The sequence below is a fragment of the Pseudophryne corroboree genome, chromosome 4, assembly GCF_028390025.1.
Source record: "Pseudophryne corroboree isolate aPseCor3 chromosome 4, aPseCor3.hap2, whole genome shotgun sequence".
NCBI lineage: Eukaryota > Metazoa > Chordata > Amphibia > Anura > Myobatrachidae > Pseudophryne > Pseudophryne corroboree.
In genome coordinates, this window is record NC_086447.1 from 392,711,915 (window position 1) to 392,727,839 (window position 15,925).

Consider the following 15,925-nt stretch of genomic DNA (forward strand, 5'->3'; position numbering starts at 1 on the left):
TTTTATTCTACACTCTAATACCAAAGAAACTTAATATCAATTCCTGATAACAAGTAAAAAGCCCCACAAAGTAGGGATAACATATGCCTAAAAAAGTTTTATGCAAACTAACATCCAACATTTTCATGGATATGAGGACTGAACTGTATTTGATCCTACTAAAAATAGCATGCTATATTTAAATTTTGTACTAGAAGGATATAATTAATATCTCATCGGCAATTAGCCTCTGTAATTAGTCTTAAAACAATTGTTTTTTATATGTGTTTTGTGTTTTATGTGTATGTGTAATAAAGTGTTTTTAAAATCTTTTAGATTGATTGAGCAGCGCTTTTTTTATGATTGACTATTGGTCTCTCATAATTTGGTATGAATGGATCACTTAATCAAAGTGAAAAAAAACCCATAAAAATTAGATTTATTAATTTTCATTTACTTTAATGTACTGTAATGAAGGAAATAATGTGCATTAAAAGATAAGAAATGTACTGTATAATGAGTTGGAAACACATTGATTATTTTTAGCAACATGAAAATGTATAGTGTCATATTAATCAATGTGATGTATTATCATACTGTTTGTATCTACTGTAGTTACATCCAGTAGCGGCTCTTGCCATGGGCAAGCAGGTTTTTTGCCCGGGGCGCCGCTACCCTGAGGGCACCGCCGCCGCCGTGGCAAGAGCTGCTACTAATCCACCCTCATTCCCTCCCTCCCTGCTCCCCGGCTGCAGCGAGCGCCATGTGCGCCCGCTGCAGCCGGCGTCGCTGACTGATGCTAGAAGTCAAAATTGACCCCTAGTGTCAGTGCGGCACTGCTATGGGAGAGACGTCATGACGTCTCTCCCATAGAGAGGAGCCGGCGCCCAGAGACAGCAGCAGCAGCAGCGGTCCGAAAGCAGGAGCGAGGCTGGTAAGTATTGTGGGGTGTTTTTTTTAGGTTTTCAAAGTGGCACTACTACAGGGGGCACATACTGGGGGCACTACTAAGGGGGGCACTACTACAGGGGCACAGCTACAAGGGGCACAGCTACTGGGCGCAGATCTACAGGGGGCACAACTACAGGGGGCACATTCTGGGGGCAATGCTACAGGGGGAACAGCTACTGGGGGCAAATCAACTGGGGGCACAGCTACTGACGGCACTGCTACAGGGGCCACTGCTACAGGGGGCACTGCTACAAGGGGCACAGCTACAGGGGACACAACTACTAGGGGAACAACTACAGGGGGCTTTGCTACAGGGGGAACAGCTACTGGGGGCAAATCTACAGGGGGGCACAACTACTGGGGGCACAGCTACTGGGGGAAAATCTACAGGGGGGCACAACTACTGGGGACACAACTACAGGGGGCACATACTGGGGGCACTGCTACAGGGTGCAAATCAACTGGGGCACACAGCTACAAGGGTCACAGCTACTGGGGGCACTACTATAGGTGGCACTGCTACTGGGTGCACAGCTACAAGGGGCACAACTACAGGGTGCACTACTAAAGGATGCACTGCTACAGGGGAAACAGCTACTGGGGGGAAATTAACTGGGGGCACAGCTGCTGGGGGCACAACTACTGGGGGCACAGCTACAGCAGGGCACAAGTACAGGGGGATAACTGTGGGCACGACCCTTCCCTATGAGGAAGCCACGTCCCTTCCCTATGAAGAAGCAATGCCCTTGTTTTGGGGTGTGCACCAACTGTATTTTACCTGGGGGGGCGCCACAGGAAACTTTCACCCTGGGCGCCACAAAGTCTAGAACCGGCCCTGGTTCGTATAAACAAGTACTTTCAAGGGAGGCTCTAAGGATCTTTATTATTGTATACAGTATATGACACATTAGTGTGACTTTATATATTTATTCTTCTAGCCAAATAAAAGTATTTACTCCCCCTAAACTTAATAAGACTAGAATGTTTAAAAATAATGTAGTATTTTATAAGCTCCTTATATTATCTTTTGTAGATAATCTTCATTTAGATACATTACATGATTCACTTTAACATAGAATGTTTTAATTTTTATGTTATGAATCAATAAAATTATGGTGGTCATTCCGAGTTGTTCGCTCGTTGCTGATTGTCGCTATGCTGCGATTTATTGCTAAATGCGCATGCGCATGGTACGCAGTGCGCAAGCGCTTAGTTATTTAACTAAAAACTTAGCAGTTTTGCTGTTGTCTTTGCGGTGCTTTTCAGTCGCACTGCTGAGCGGTGAGTGATTGACAGGAAAGGGGCATTTCTGGGTGGTAACTGAGCATTTTCCGGGGGGTGTGCTAAAAAACGCAGGCGTGTCAGGGTAAAACACGGGACTGTCTGGAGAAACGGGGGAGTGGCTGGCCGAACACAGGGCGTGTTTGTGACGTCAAACCAGGAACTAAACGGACCGAGCTGATCGCAATCTAGGAGTAGGTCTGGAACTACACAGAAACTGCAAGAAAATATTTAGTAGCAATTCTGCTACTCTTTCGTTCGCTGTTCTGCTATGCTAAGATACACTCCCAGATGGTGGCGGCCTAGCGTTTGCAATGCTGCTAAAAGCAGCTAGCGAGCGAACAACTCGGAAATAAGGGCCAATATGTCAGAATAAATGACCTGAGGGGATGTTTTTAAAAATTACTTCAGTAACAAATAATACACTTACACAGTTAACTTTTAAGTGTGGTTAAGCAGATAATTAATAATTTCACCTTGAAGAGTCTTATATGGTACTTCTGAAGAAAAGAAATGCATAATACAGATGTCGACTTGCTTAGATGTTCTATGGAAATCTCCGGTGACCTAGTTAAATATTAATAGGTACTGTATACATCTGAGCAAACTAAATTGAAATGTTGTTGACAATTCAGCTCTGTTTAACTTAAAATTGGAACAACTCCATTAGACATTCAGAATATTAGGCTAAAGCAAAGACGAAAAGAATAAACTCTGTTAACTTTGTATTAAACATTGTACGACTATCTTATTTGCACTTGTCAGCCAGATGAAGAAAGCAGTCACCGGGAAGCAGAGCAGTAACTAGACATTTTGGTGCACTGTGCCATAAAGAGCATTGGCACCACCCCATATTTGAAATATGGAGAGTGCCCACCAAGGGTGCCCGGCAGGGCTGTTTCTAGCCAATTTGGCTCCCAGTGCGAACACACAAAAAAAGTGCCCATCCACAGAAAAAAGGGTGTGGTCTTGCTTAAATGGGTGTGGTCATAGTACAATGGGTGTGGTCTTGCAGGAAAATACTACCTCAACCATATTATGCCCCAAACAGTAATGCCGGTAGCATCATGTTATGCCCCACACTGTAATGACTCTTGCACTACAGTATACTCCACACAGTAATGCCCCTTGTTATGCTCCACACAGTAGTGACCCTTGCACCAAAGTATGCCCCACACAGTAATACCCCTTGTTATGCCCCACACAGTAATGCCCATTGCACTATGCCTCACTTATGAATATTCACAATGCCCCTTAAAATTGGCACTGTACCTGCTCATTGTCAGGGGTTGTTTCATGCTGCTGCCCTGCTCCCTCTGCTGTCACTGCCACCGCTGCTGCCACATTCCTGGTACTGCTGTGCTGTTACCTGCCTCCTCCCTCTGGGCTCCGTCTAAATGTCACTCCCCAAAACGGCCATTTTTGGAGGGACTTTTTCACAGTATTCTATGCGGCCGGCCAGACTGCACAGAATACTGCGCACAGTGGGGGTCATTCCGAGTTGATCGCTAGCTGCATTCATTCGCTGTGCAGTGATGAGGCAAAAAAAACGGCACTTCTGCGCATGCATATGCGGCGAAATGCGCACGCACGATGTACTATTACAACGAACGATGTAGTTTTACACAGGGTCTAGCGAAGCTATTCAGTCGCACTGCTGACCGCAGAGTGATTGACAGGAAGTGGGAATTTCTGGGTGTCAACTGACCGTTGAAAATGCAGGCGTGCAAAGAAAAACGCAGGCGTGTCTGGGCAAACGCAGGGCGTGTTTGTGACTTCAAAACAGGAACTGAATAGTCTGAATTGATCGCAAGCACTGAGTAGGTTTAGAGCTACTCAGAAACTGCACAAAAAAACTTTGTAGCCACTCTGTGATCCTTTCATTCGCACTTCTGCTAAGCTAAAATACACTCCCAGTGGGTGGCGGCATAGCGTTTGCATGGCTGCTAAAAACTGCTAGTGAGCAAACAACTCAGAATGACCACCAGTAGCCGAAGGCCAGTGCTATGTGTGATTGCACGGCTGGGTCCTGGTCTCAAAGAAGATGCGTGGCCACAAAATACTGTAGTACCCCCAATTCAAGTTATGTCAAACAGTATTGCATCTTAGTCACGTTACTTCAAGAGAAGTGTCCCTTATTCACATTACATCACACTGAAGTGCAACTCATGTTATGTCACAAATTAATGCCCCTTATAAATTATGTCACAGACAGTAATGGCCCTTTTACATTGTCACACACAGTATTGCCCCTTATACATTATTGAACATATAGTATTGCCCCTAACACATTAATATGCCACACAGTAGTAGTGAAGGAATAGTGGCAATTGGGTATGCAGCACTTTCCAGGCTGACAGCTATAGGAAAAGAAGCCTTCCTTCCACTCTCCCTTCACTCACTGACATCTGCCTCTCCCTCCGTGCTGCTCTGCTGCCTTACCTCCTGTGGTTGTGCACACTGTAAGTAACATACATCACAGCAGATGCCCAGCAAATAGAAATTGAGGTGGTGGCAAGTGCGCCCTTTGTGATAGCACCGTTGTCATCACTATGGCACAGGAGTATATATCGCAATTGTGACTAGCTGCGTCTGCATGCGTCTTGTTCACAGGAGTGTACACACAATGCAAGCCTATGGACTGCTGCAGCTAATGGATGTGATTACGGTGGACATATCTGTAAACTAGAGATGAGCGCCTGAAATTTTTCGGGTTTTGTGTTTTGGTTTTGGGTTCGGTTCCGCGGCCGTGTTTTGGGTTCGAACGCGTTTTGGCAAAACCTCACCGAATTATTTTTGTCGGATTCGGGTGTGTTTTGGATTCGGGTGTTTTTTTCCAAAAACACTAAAAAACAGCTTAAATCATAGAATTTGGGGGTCATTTTGATCCCAAAGTATTATTAACCTCAAAAACCATAATTTACACTCATTTTCAGTCTATTCTGAATACCTCACACCTCACAATATTATTTTTAGTCCTAAAATTTGCACCGAGGTCGCTGTGTGAGTAAGATAAGCGACCCTAGTGGCCGACACAAACACCGGGCCCATCTAGGAGTGGCACTGCAGTGTCACGCAGGATGTCCCTTCCAAAAAACCCTCCCCAAACAGCACATGACGCAAAGAAAAAAAGAGGCTTTTTACTGATATTTGGTGTTTTGGATTTGACATGCTCTGTACTATGACATTGGGCATCGGCCTTGGCAGACGACGTTGCTGGCATTTCATCGTCTCGGCCATGACTAGTGGCAGCAGCTTCAGCACGAGGTGGAAGTGGATCTTGATCTTTCCCTAATTTTGGAACCTCAACATTTTTGTTCTCCATATTTTAATAGGCACAACTAAAAGGCACCTCAGGTAAACAATGCAGATGGATGGATTGGATACTAGTATACAATTATGGACGGGCTGCCGAGTGCCGACACAGAGGTAGCCACAGCCGTGAACTACCGCACTGTACTGTGTCTGCTGCTAATATATAGACTGGTTGATAAAGAGATAGTATACTCGTAACTAGTATGTATGTATAAAGAAAGAAAAAAAAACCACGGTTAGGTCACTGGTATATACAATTATGGACGGGCTGCCGAGTGCCGACACAGAGGTAGCCACAGCCGTGAACTACCGCACTGTACTGTGTCTGCTGCTAATATATAGACTGGTTGATAAAGAGATAGTATACTCGTAACTAGTATGTATGTATAAAGAAAGAAAAAAAAACCACGGTTAGGTCACTGGTATATACAATTATGGACGGGCTGCCGAGTGCCGACACAGAGGTAGCCACAGCCGTGAACTACCGCACTGTACTGTGTCTGCTGCTAATATATAGACTGGTTGATAAAGAGATAGTATACTCGTAACTAGTATGTATGTATAAAGAAAGAAAAAAAAACCACGGTTAGGTCACTGGTATATACAATTATGGACGGGCTGCCGAGTGCCGACACAGAGGTAGCCACAGCCGTGAACTACCGCACTGTACTGTGTCTGCTGCTAATATATAGACTGGTTGATAAAGAGATAGTATACTCGTAACTAGTATGTATGTATAAAGAAAGAAAAAAAAACCACGGTTAGGTCACTGGTATATACAATTATGGACGGGCTGCCGAGTGCCGACACAGAGGTAGCCACAGCCGTGAACTACCGCACTGTACACTGGTTGATAAAGAGATAGTAGTATACTCGTAACAACTAGTATGACGACGGTATAAAGAATGAAAAAAAAACCACGGTTAGGTGGTATATAATACAATTATGGTTGGACGGACTGCCTGCCGAGTGCCGACACAGAGGTAGCCACAGCCGTGAACTACCGCACTGTACACTGGTTGATAAAGAGATAGTAGTATACTCGTAACAACTAGTATGACGACGGTATAAAGAATGAAAAAAAAACCACGGTTAGGTGGTATATAATACAATTATGGTTGGACGGACTGCCTGCCGAGTGCCGACACAGAGGTAGCCACAGCCGTGAACTACCGCACTGTACACTGGTTGATAAAGAGATAGTAGTATACTCGTAACAACTAGTATGACGACGGTATAAAGAACGAAAAAAAAACCACGGTTAGGTGGTATATATTATAATACAATTATGGATGGACGGACTGCCTGCCGAGTTCCGACACAGAGGTAGCCACAGCCGTGAACTACCGCACTGTACACTGGTTGATAAAGAGATAGTAGTATACTCGTAACAACTAGTATGACGACGGTATAAAGAACGAAAAAAAAAACCACGGTTAGGTGGTATATATTATAATACAATTATGGATGGACGGACTGCCTGCCGAGTTCCGACACAGAGGTAGCCACAGCCGTGAACTACCGCACTGTACACTGGTTGATAAAGAGATAGTAGTATACTCGTAACAACTAGTATGACTATGACGACGGTATAAAGAAAGAAAAAAAAAACCACGGTTAGGTGGTATATAATACAATTATGGATGGACGGACTGCCTGCCGAGTGCCGACACAGAGGTAGCCACAGCCGTGAACTACCGCACTGTACTGTGTCTGCTGCTAATATAGACTGGTTGATAAAGAGATAGTATACAATACTACTAATATACTGGTGGTCAGGCACTGGTCACCACTAGTCACACTGGCAGTGGCACTCCTGCAGCAAAAGTGTGCACTGTTTAATTTTAATATAATATTATTTATCATGTACTCCTGGCTCCTGCTATAACAACCTGCAGTGCTCCCCAGTCTCCCCCACAATTATAAGCTTTATATACAATACATTGATGTGCAGCACACTGGGCTGAGCAGTGCACACAGACTGAGTCACTGTGTGACTGTGTATCGTTTTTTTCAGGCAGAGAACGGATATATTAAATAAAACAAACAACTGCACTGTCTCTGGTGGTCACTGGTCACTGTGGTCGTCAGTCACTAAACTCTGTCTGCACTCTGCACTCTCTTCTAATCTACAGTATCACAGCAATCTCTCTCTCTCTCTCTCTTCTAAATCTAATCTAAATGGAGAGGACGCCAGCCACGTCCTCTCCCTATCAATCTCAATGCACGTGTGAAAATGGCGGCGACGCGCGGCTCCTTATATAGAATCCGAGTCTCGCGAGAATCCGATAGCGTCATGATGACGTTCGGGCGCGCTCGGGTTAACCGAGCAAGGCGGGAAGATCCGAGTCGCTCGGACCCGTGAAAAAAAAAGTGAAGTTCGTGCGGGTTCGGATTCAAAGAAACCGAACCCGCTCATCTCTACTGTAAACGTATTTGCATTTTGATGGTGCAAGTTAAGATTGGCTAAGTGGAAGCAACTTTTGTAGCTTATTACGTCTGCTCACTTAAGGACATTTTACCATTATGAAATTATTTGCTTCCATAAGGAGCTGAAATGGAAAAAAAAAACAGTAGATGTTATTGCCTTCTTGCGTCAGTGTCAATTATGGAGGAGAAGGTAAACAGATATATAAAATGGAGTGTAATATTGGACACTAAGGGGTCTATGTACTAAACCTTGGAGAGAAAAAGTGGATGGAGATAAAGTACCAACCAACAAGCTCCTGTCATTTTTCAAATGTAGCCTGTAACATGGCAGTTAGGAGCTGATTGGCTGGTACTTTATCTCAGTACACTTTATATCTCTCCAAGTACATTACATAGAGTAGCCCGCTTAATGGGAAAGCTGCGACTTTTGTAGCTACAGATGTCCGAAAATATGCTAATGCACAGGGCACTTGAGCCTTCGCAGCTGTCCGCAGCTGCATTCACATACACAGACATCGACTCCCTTAGTAAGTCTATGGACTTCAGAATGGCTGATACAACTACAGTAAGATGGTATGGGATCGCAGAAGAAGTCTAAGACTCACCCCAAAAAATGGTTGCAATACGCATGCATTTTTGCCACCACTTACAGTTACCGCCACAGTTCCTACGGTCATTCACCTTGCAAAGAAATCCTCACTGTGAGTAACAACACTACAGTACCTTGGCATGTGCGCACTACAACCAAGGATCATGCACAGTCAGCAAAAATCGCTCAACTGCATAAATATCGGCATAGCACACAACTATGTATCAGGTCCCAAGTGCAATATTCTGTAGCTGCTTTTTGTTCAGGTAACAAAAGCACCCTGCATTGGGAATAATTTTTACATATGGAGGAGATGATGTTCTGGTTCTTTTAATCTACTGCTTTACCTACTTATTTAATTATCAAATAGTACATCATGTGGTTAAACTTCATATATTTATTTTAAACCCAATCTTCTGTATTAATAAGTATGCCTTGGTATAACATCTAGTGTAACAAATAAATCTAGGGATTAAAAGAAGAAGAACAGCTGTAGACCTTTAACACTCCTAAGTGGATTGTTTGTCACTTGGGCTTCATCACGAACCCATCAATTTCTAAACTGCTTTCCTTTGTACATTTCCTCTACCTGATATTTTGTTTTAGCTTCCTCATAATGTACATAATGAACCATTTAGTACATTTCACTTTAGCACTCTGTTTTAAAGCACCTGCTCTCTGTAAAAATCTCTCCTTTTACTGCATATTCTCAGACTCTGGAAATATTTCATCTAACCCTAGGCAAAGATTTCTACATTTTCTTTTGTCTGTTTGTACATCCCATATTGCCTTCTACACAATCACCATTGTAAAAAACATTGGGGGTAATTCCGACCTGATCGCATGCTGCAGTTTTTCGCAGCGCAGCAATCAGGTCACTAATGCGTATGCGTATGCACCGCAATGCGCAGGCACGTCGTACGGGTACAAAGTGGTTCGTTGCTGGTCGATGGATTTAACAAAGAATCCATTTGCACAGCCGATCGCAAGAAGATTGATAGGTAAAAGGCGTTTATGGGTGTCAACTGACCGTTTTCAGGGAGTGGTTGGAAAAACGCAGGCGTGTCCAATCGTTTGCAGGGCGGGTGTCTGACGTCAATTCCGGGACTAGGCTGAAGTGATCGCAGCAGCTGAGTAAGTTCAGACCTACTCAGAAACTGCACAAACTGTTTTTGTACTGCTCGGCTGCACAAGCGTTCGCACACTTGCACAGCTAAAATACACTCCCCTGTGGGCAGCGACTATGCGTTTGCACGGCTGCAAAATGTAGCTAGCGAGCGATTAGCTCAGAATGACACCCATTGTACATTCTTTCAGTTTGACCTTCTTGAAGCAACCTACCTGCTTTGAAACAATTATTATTATTACCAGCTATTTATATAGTGCGCGCACATATTCCGTAGTGTTTTACAATATTTTTTGCCCAATCATATCAGTCCCCCAGTATAGCTTACAATCTATATTCCCTATCACATGTACGCATTCACACTAGGGTTAATTTTTGTTGGGAACCAATTAACCTCCCAGTATATTTTTGGATTGTGGGAGGAAACCAGAGTACTTGGAGGAAACCCACGCAAGTACGGGGAGAATATACAAACTCCACCCAGCTAGGGCCATGGTGGGAATTGAACCCATGACCTCAGTGCTGGGAGGCAGTAATGCTAACCATTACACCATCTGTACTGCCCATTATATTTATAGAATTTCAAATGTATACATTTATTTTGCTATTTGCTAGTTATACCAGTAAACTAACATGAGTTTTATTCTTTAATTAAAGCTCTATTCGTTTTCAGACAACTGATATTTGTCTTATGTTTTATGTTGCAGTTACTGCCATGAGAATCAATGGATATGTTCCGACTATGTTTGTCTAATACAGCCATACTTGATTGACTATGTTAATACAGGAGGGTTTAGGTAAGCAAATGATCAAAGTAATTTACAAATACAGTATGTTGTTGTTTAAAAAATGTCACATTTCTTTCTGTTTTAAGATGTCATACTTTTTTTTTATATATACAGGGTAAACCAAAAGTAGGTGGACAGTAATTGATAAAAAAAAATTCAGATTACGTATACAATTATATTTACTAATACAATACAAAAGCACTAAAAGCTAAAATATAAACAATAGTTTCAAATGAGGAGATGAGGAGTTTAAATATACTTTACATCACTTTTGCTATTTTGCATATAGGGGGTAATTCAGGTGTGGATGCAAAGCAGCGGTTGTACGCATATTGATCGATGTTTTCGCACTGCGCATGCATATAAGCCGCATTGTGTATGTACAACGAGTGATTCACGAGTGTGGTCACAGCAAGATTTTTGTCACAAAGTGAGTGACAGGAAGTCAGCATTTGGAGGTGATAACAGGGAGTTGTCAGACGAATGCAGGCGTATCATAGCTGTCCGGATGGCATTTTCTGGGCATGCATGCATTATCAGCTGCAATCACTTGCTACTGGAGAAGCCTGTGCATCCTGGGACATCAGCCTGCGCATCTTCAGAGGTACTCAGGATCTGCATGGTGACCCGATGTGCAACAATGTTATAATGTTTCTGCAATCATGCGGCACCGTACACAAAGGTGTGAACAGAGGGCGTGTCCATTTGCATGGGATAGCTTCTGCCCATGTTAGCATACAGTATAATCATAATTACATACGGCAAATCACGAGTAGGAATAACAACCGCACCTGAATGACCCCCTTAAAGAGTCTGACAGTGCAAAATTTTAAGCTTATTACTACATTTTTATTGGCTCGCAACACTCCAAAGCAAATTTGTTGGAGTATAAACCCAACTCCTTACTCATTTGCTGCTAATTGTTTATGGGAATTTATTCTGCAGCTCATGTGGGATAGACATTTTTAAAAAGTCGCTAGAAAGTTGCTGCTGCTTCAAACGGATTTCTGTTATTAAAAATGTTGATGTCATAAAGAAGAAAGTGATTTCTTACATGTTCAGTATGTGAAAAAACATATATCACTTAGATATAATTGTTTATTTTTAGGTGGATTGATCCTATGTGGTAAATGTAATCTAACAAAACACAAAACTAAACAATGTAATATTGCATAGATACTATATACAATTTGTCTAGGTTTATACAAAAGTACATCCAATGAGACACGTAAAATGAGAGTAGCGCAGAAAGGTGGTTACGTTAGTTTATCACTTTAAGAAGTCCATTAGAAATAAGCATTGGGCATGGGTTTTGCATTGCAATTGTAGTATTAATTAATACAGGGGCTACTACGGAAGGAAGGCAGGGGGCTTCTAGGGTAGGAATAAGACATAATTAATCTTCTATGGGGTAAAAAAAAACTAAGAAACAAAAGAAAGAAAAAAAATGAATGGCTTTTTTATGTTTTTAATTGTTAGATTTATTGTGAAAATAAAAATGAATGAATGAATTAATTCATTTATTTATTTATTTATTTATCTATTTTACTTCATAATGTGTCGTCTCTTCCAGTGAAAAACTTAAAACCAAAACAGTGTTGACCAACAGCTTCTGATATTTTGTTCATACAGTAAATTATGTATTTGAGATTGGTGCTCCAGCAGAAAGATGACAATGAATAAGAAGAATGCTGTATGTCCCACACGTGAGGAATAGACAAAAATGACATAGTTGGTTAGGATAAATAAAATATATACAAATGAAGCATGTTTTCTAGAACAATGTAGTGACTGATGACATGTCTAGTAGTTCAGTTCTCCCTCAGTTGACCCAGATGAAGTCAGCAATGAAAGTATTGTATCCACGATTCTCTATAGTCTCTTAGGTTAAGATAGGATCTGTATATAAAGATGATTCCTTGCTAGTGCACTTCAAAGGGCCTAAATTATATATATATATATATATATATATATATATATATATATATATATATATATACATATATATATACACTGCTCCAAAAAATAGAGGGAACACTAAAATAACACATCCTAGATCTGAATGAATGAAATATTCGTATTAAATACTTTGTTCTTTACATAGTTGAATGTGCTGACAACAAAATCACACAAAAATTATCAATGGATATCAAATTTATTAACCCATGGAGGTCTGGATTTGGAGTCACACCGAAAGTGGAAAAACACACTACAGGCTGATCCAACTTTGATGTAATGTCCTTAAAACAAGTAAAAATGAGGCTCAGTAGTGTGTGTGGCCTCCTCGTGCCTGTATGACCTCCCTACAACGCCTAGGCATGCTCCTGATGAGATGGCGGATGGTCTCCTGAGGGATCTCCTCCCAGACCTGGACTAAAGCATCCGCCAACTCCTGGACAGCCTGTGGTGCAACGTGGCGTTGGTGGATGGAGCAAGACATGATGTCCCAGATGTGCTCAATTGGATTCAGGTCTGGGGAACGGGCGGGCCAGTCCATAGCATCAATGCCTTCGTCTTGCAGGAACTGCTGACACACTCCAGCCACATGAGGTCTAGCATTGTCTTGCATTAGGAGGAACCCAGGGCCAACCGCACCAGTATATGGTCTCACAAGGGGTCTGAGGATCTCATCTCAGTACCTAATGGCAGTCAGGCTACCTCTGGCGAGCACATGGAGGGCTGTGCGGCCCCCCCAAAGAAATGCCACCCCACACCATTATTGACCCACTGCCAAACCGGTCATGCTGGAGGATGTTGCAGGCAGCAGAACGTTCTCTTTGGCGTCTCCAGACTCTGTCACGTCTGTCACATGTGCTCAGTGAGAACCTGCTTTCATCTGTGAAGAGCATAGGGCGCCAGTGGCGAATTTGCCAATCTTGGTGTTCTCTGGCAAATGTCAAATGTCCTGCACAGTGTTGGGCTGTAAGCACAACCCCCACCTGTGGACGTCAGGCCCTCATACCACCCTCATGGAGTCTGTTTCTGATCGTTTGAGTAGACACATGCACATTTGTGGCTTGCTGGAGGTCATTTTGCAGGGCTCTGGCAGTGCTCCTCCTGTTCCTCCTTGCACAAAGGCGGAGGTAGCGGTCCTGCTGCTGGGTTGTTGCCCTCCTACGGCCTCCTCCATGTCTCCTGATGTACTGGCCTGTCTCCTGGTAGCGCCTCCATGCTCTGGACACTACACTGACAGACATAGCAAACCTTCTTGCCACAGCTCGCATTGATGTGCCATCCTGGATGAGCTGCACTACCTGAGCCACTTGTGTGGGTTGTAGACTCCGTCTCATGCTACCACTAGAGTGAAAGCACCGCCAGCTTTCAAAAGTGACCAAAACATCAGCCAGAAAGCATAGGAGCTGAGAAGTGTTCTGTGGTTATCACCTGCAGAACAACTCCTTTATTGGGGGTGTCTTGCTAATTGCCTATAATTTCCACCTGTTGTCTATTCCATTTGCACAACAGCATGTGAAATAGATTGTCAATCAGTGTTGCTTCCTAAGTGGACAGTTTGATTTCACAGTAGTGTGATTGACTTGGAGTTACATTGTGTTGTTTAAGTGTTCCCTTTATTTTTTTGAGCAGTGTATATATACAGATGTTTCCTCCCACATCCTTGCTGCGGTCATGCTAAACAGCCCTTGAAGTCGTGCCATGCCGTGGTGGGACTCGTAGCGCAGAGCGTCTTTTATGGCGTGTTTTTTTTTCTGCAAAGGTGCATCTTAGATGCACAATAATGTACTAGACGCACAAGCAGAATGCCTGTATTCTGTGTGTAATTGCGGCTCTATCTGCATCTGAAATGCGATGTTTCAGTGTTTTCCATGAAAAACATAATATTTTTTAATTATTATTATTTTTTCCCTTGAGTCTTTTAACATGTAATAACATTTTTCTTTAGCTGTAATAACATTTTTCTTTAGCTTTAATCTCAATGCTTGTAACTTAATTTTAAAGTGTTACTCACATCACCTACCTAATTTTCTTATACAAGATAAGATCACCTTATTTACAGATAGACAATGTTTAGATACATATAATCGATAGACATACAAATATAATGTATCTAATAATATGTATTGAATAATATTAACTTTAACTATTGAAAGGTCTTAAAGTAAAATCAAAGCCCATTTTAGGTACAGTTATGGCAGGAAATCACATAATTCTGGGATTCTAAATTGTATATTATATCTGTACATGATAGACAATAAAAAATATTTAGCTTATACAAAGAGTTTCTTTATTGTTGTTACTGTATGTCACAAATGCTATCCTAACTTAATGTCAGCTGTTACAAATTATGTATAACAATAATGCATTTGCAGCTGGAAAGCAGACAACTACAGCCAGTTCTGGGGCATGACTTTAAAAGAAGGATTGGAATTTCGTCTGGGTACAATACCTCCATCCCCTTCACTTCTCAACATGAATGAAATGACTGTAAGTAACCCTCAGGATTTTTTAATGTAGCGATAAGCCATATTATTTACATTGTAATAAAGTATATGTAAAGTATGGAATTTAAAGTCCATGTAATGTACGGAATTTTAAAAGTGTCTTGGTGGAATTGACCTTAAGAACTCCATGTTGAATTTTCTCATATTTGTTCTGCTTGGTGTACTCTCTTATTATACAACCACCACACCACAGAACCAGTGATAGGTCACCACATAATTAAATAAGTGCATAGGGCATTCAGAGCACACACCACACCTATTAAGCATGCAACTTTAAATGTGCTAGATCGAAAAGTATGCATAGTTGCACACATAAAGCACTGTGTCGTTTGGGGATCGTAAATTAATCTTAACTTCTATAGAATATAAGGTTAGGAATTTAAAAATATATAATTTAAAATGGATCTGGGTTGGACTAGAATGACTTGGAACAATGGAACCAGGCATGGACTGGTATGGCTTGGCACAATGGACCCGTGCTGAACTGGAATAGCAAACCACAATGGAACTGGACTTGAACTGGTATGGCTGGACTGGAATAGCTTAGTACAATGGAACTGGGCTTGAACTGGTATGGCTTAGTAGAAGGCACAGCTACACTAGCTGGAAATATGCTGACACCGATATGCAGATAAACAGGGAGACCTGGTAACTGGAACTACAGAATGCATGCAGACAAACTTTGCTCTGGCACCTTCTGAGTGTCAGAAGGTGTTTTTATATCCCCCTTGCTTGCAATCTATTGTGTTCATGGTCAACTGAGCAGAGATTGGGATCTGATTGGTCTTTCTTCAGTCTGCTGACCGGGAACAAGATGGTGGTTCCCAGCGGACAGAGCCAGCGAGAGAATATGGAGATGCCAGAATGGATGCCATGCAGGAGCAATAGAGAGAAAGCTGACAGAGACAAAGACAATGGGACATGACGCTGGAGTGCATAACTCAGCACCTGCGACCAGCAGGCTGGTAAGTATTTAAGAAGCTGAACCATGACACACAGCTTAAAC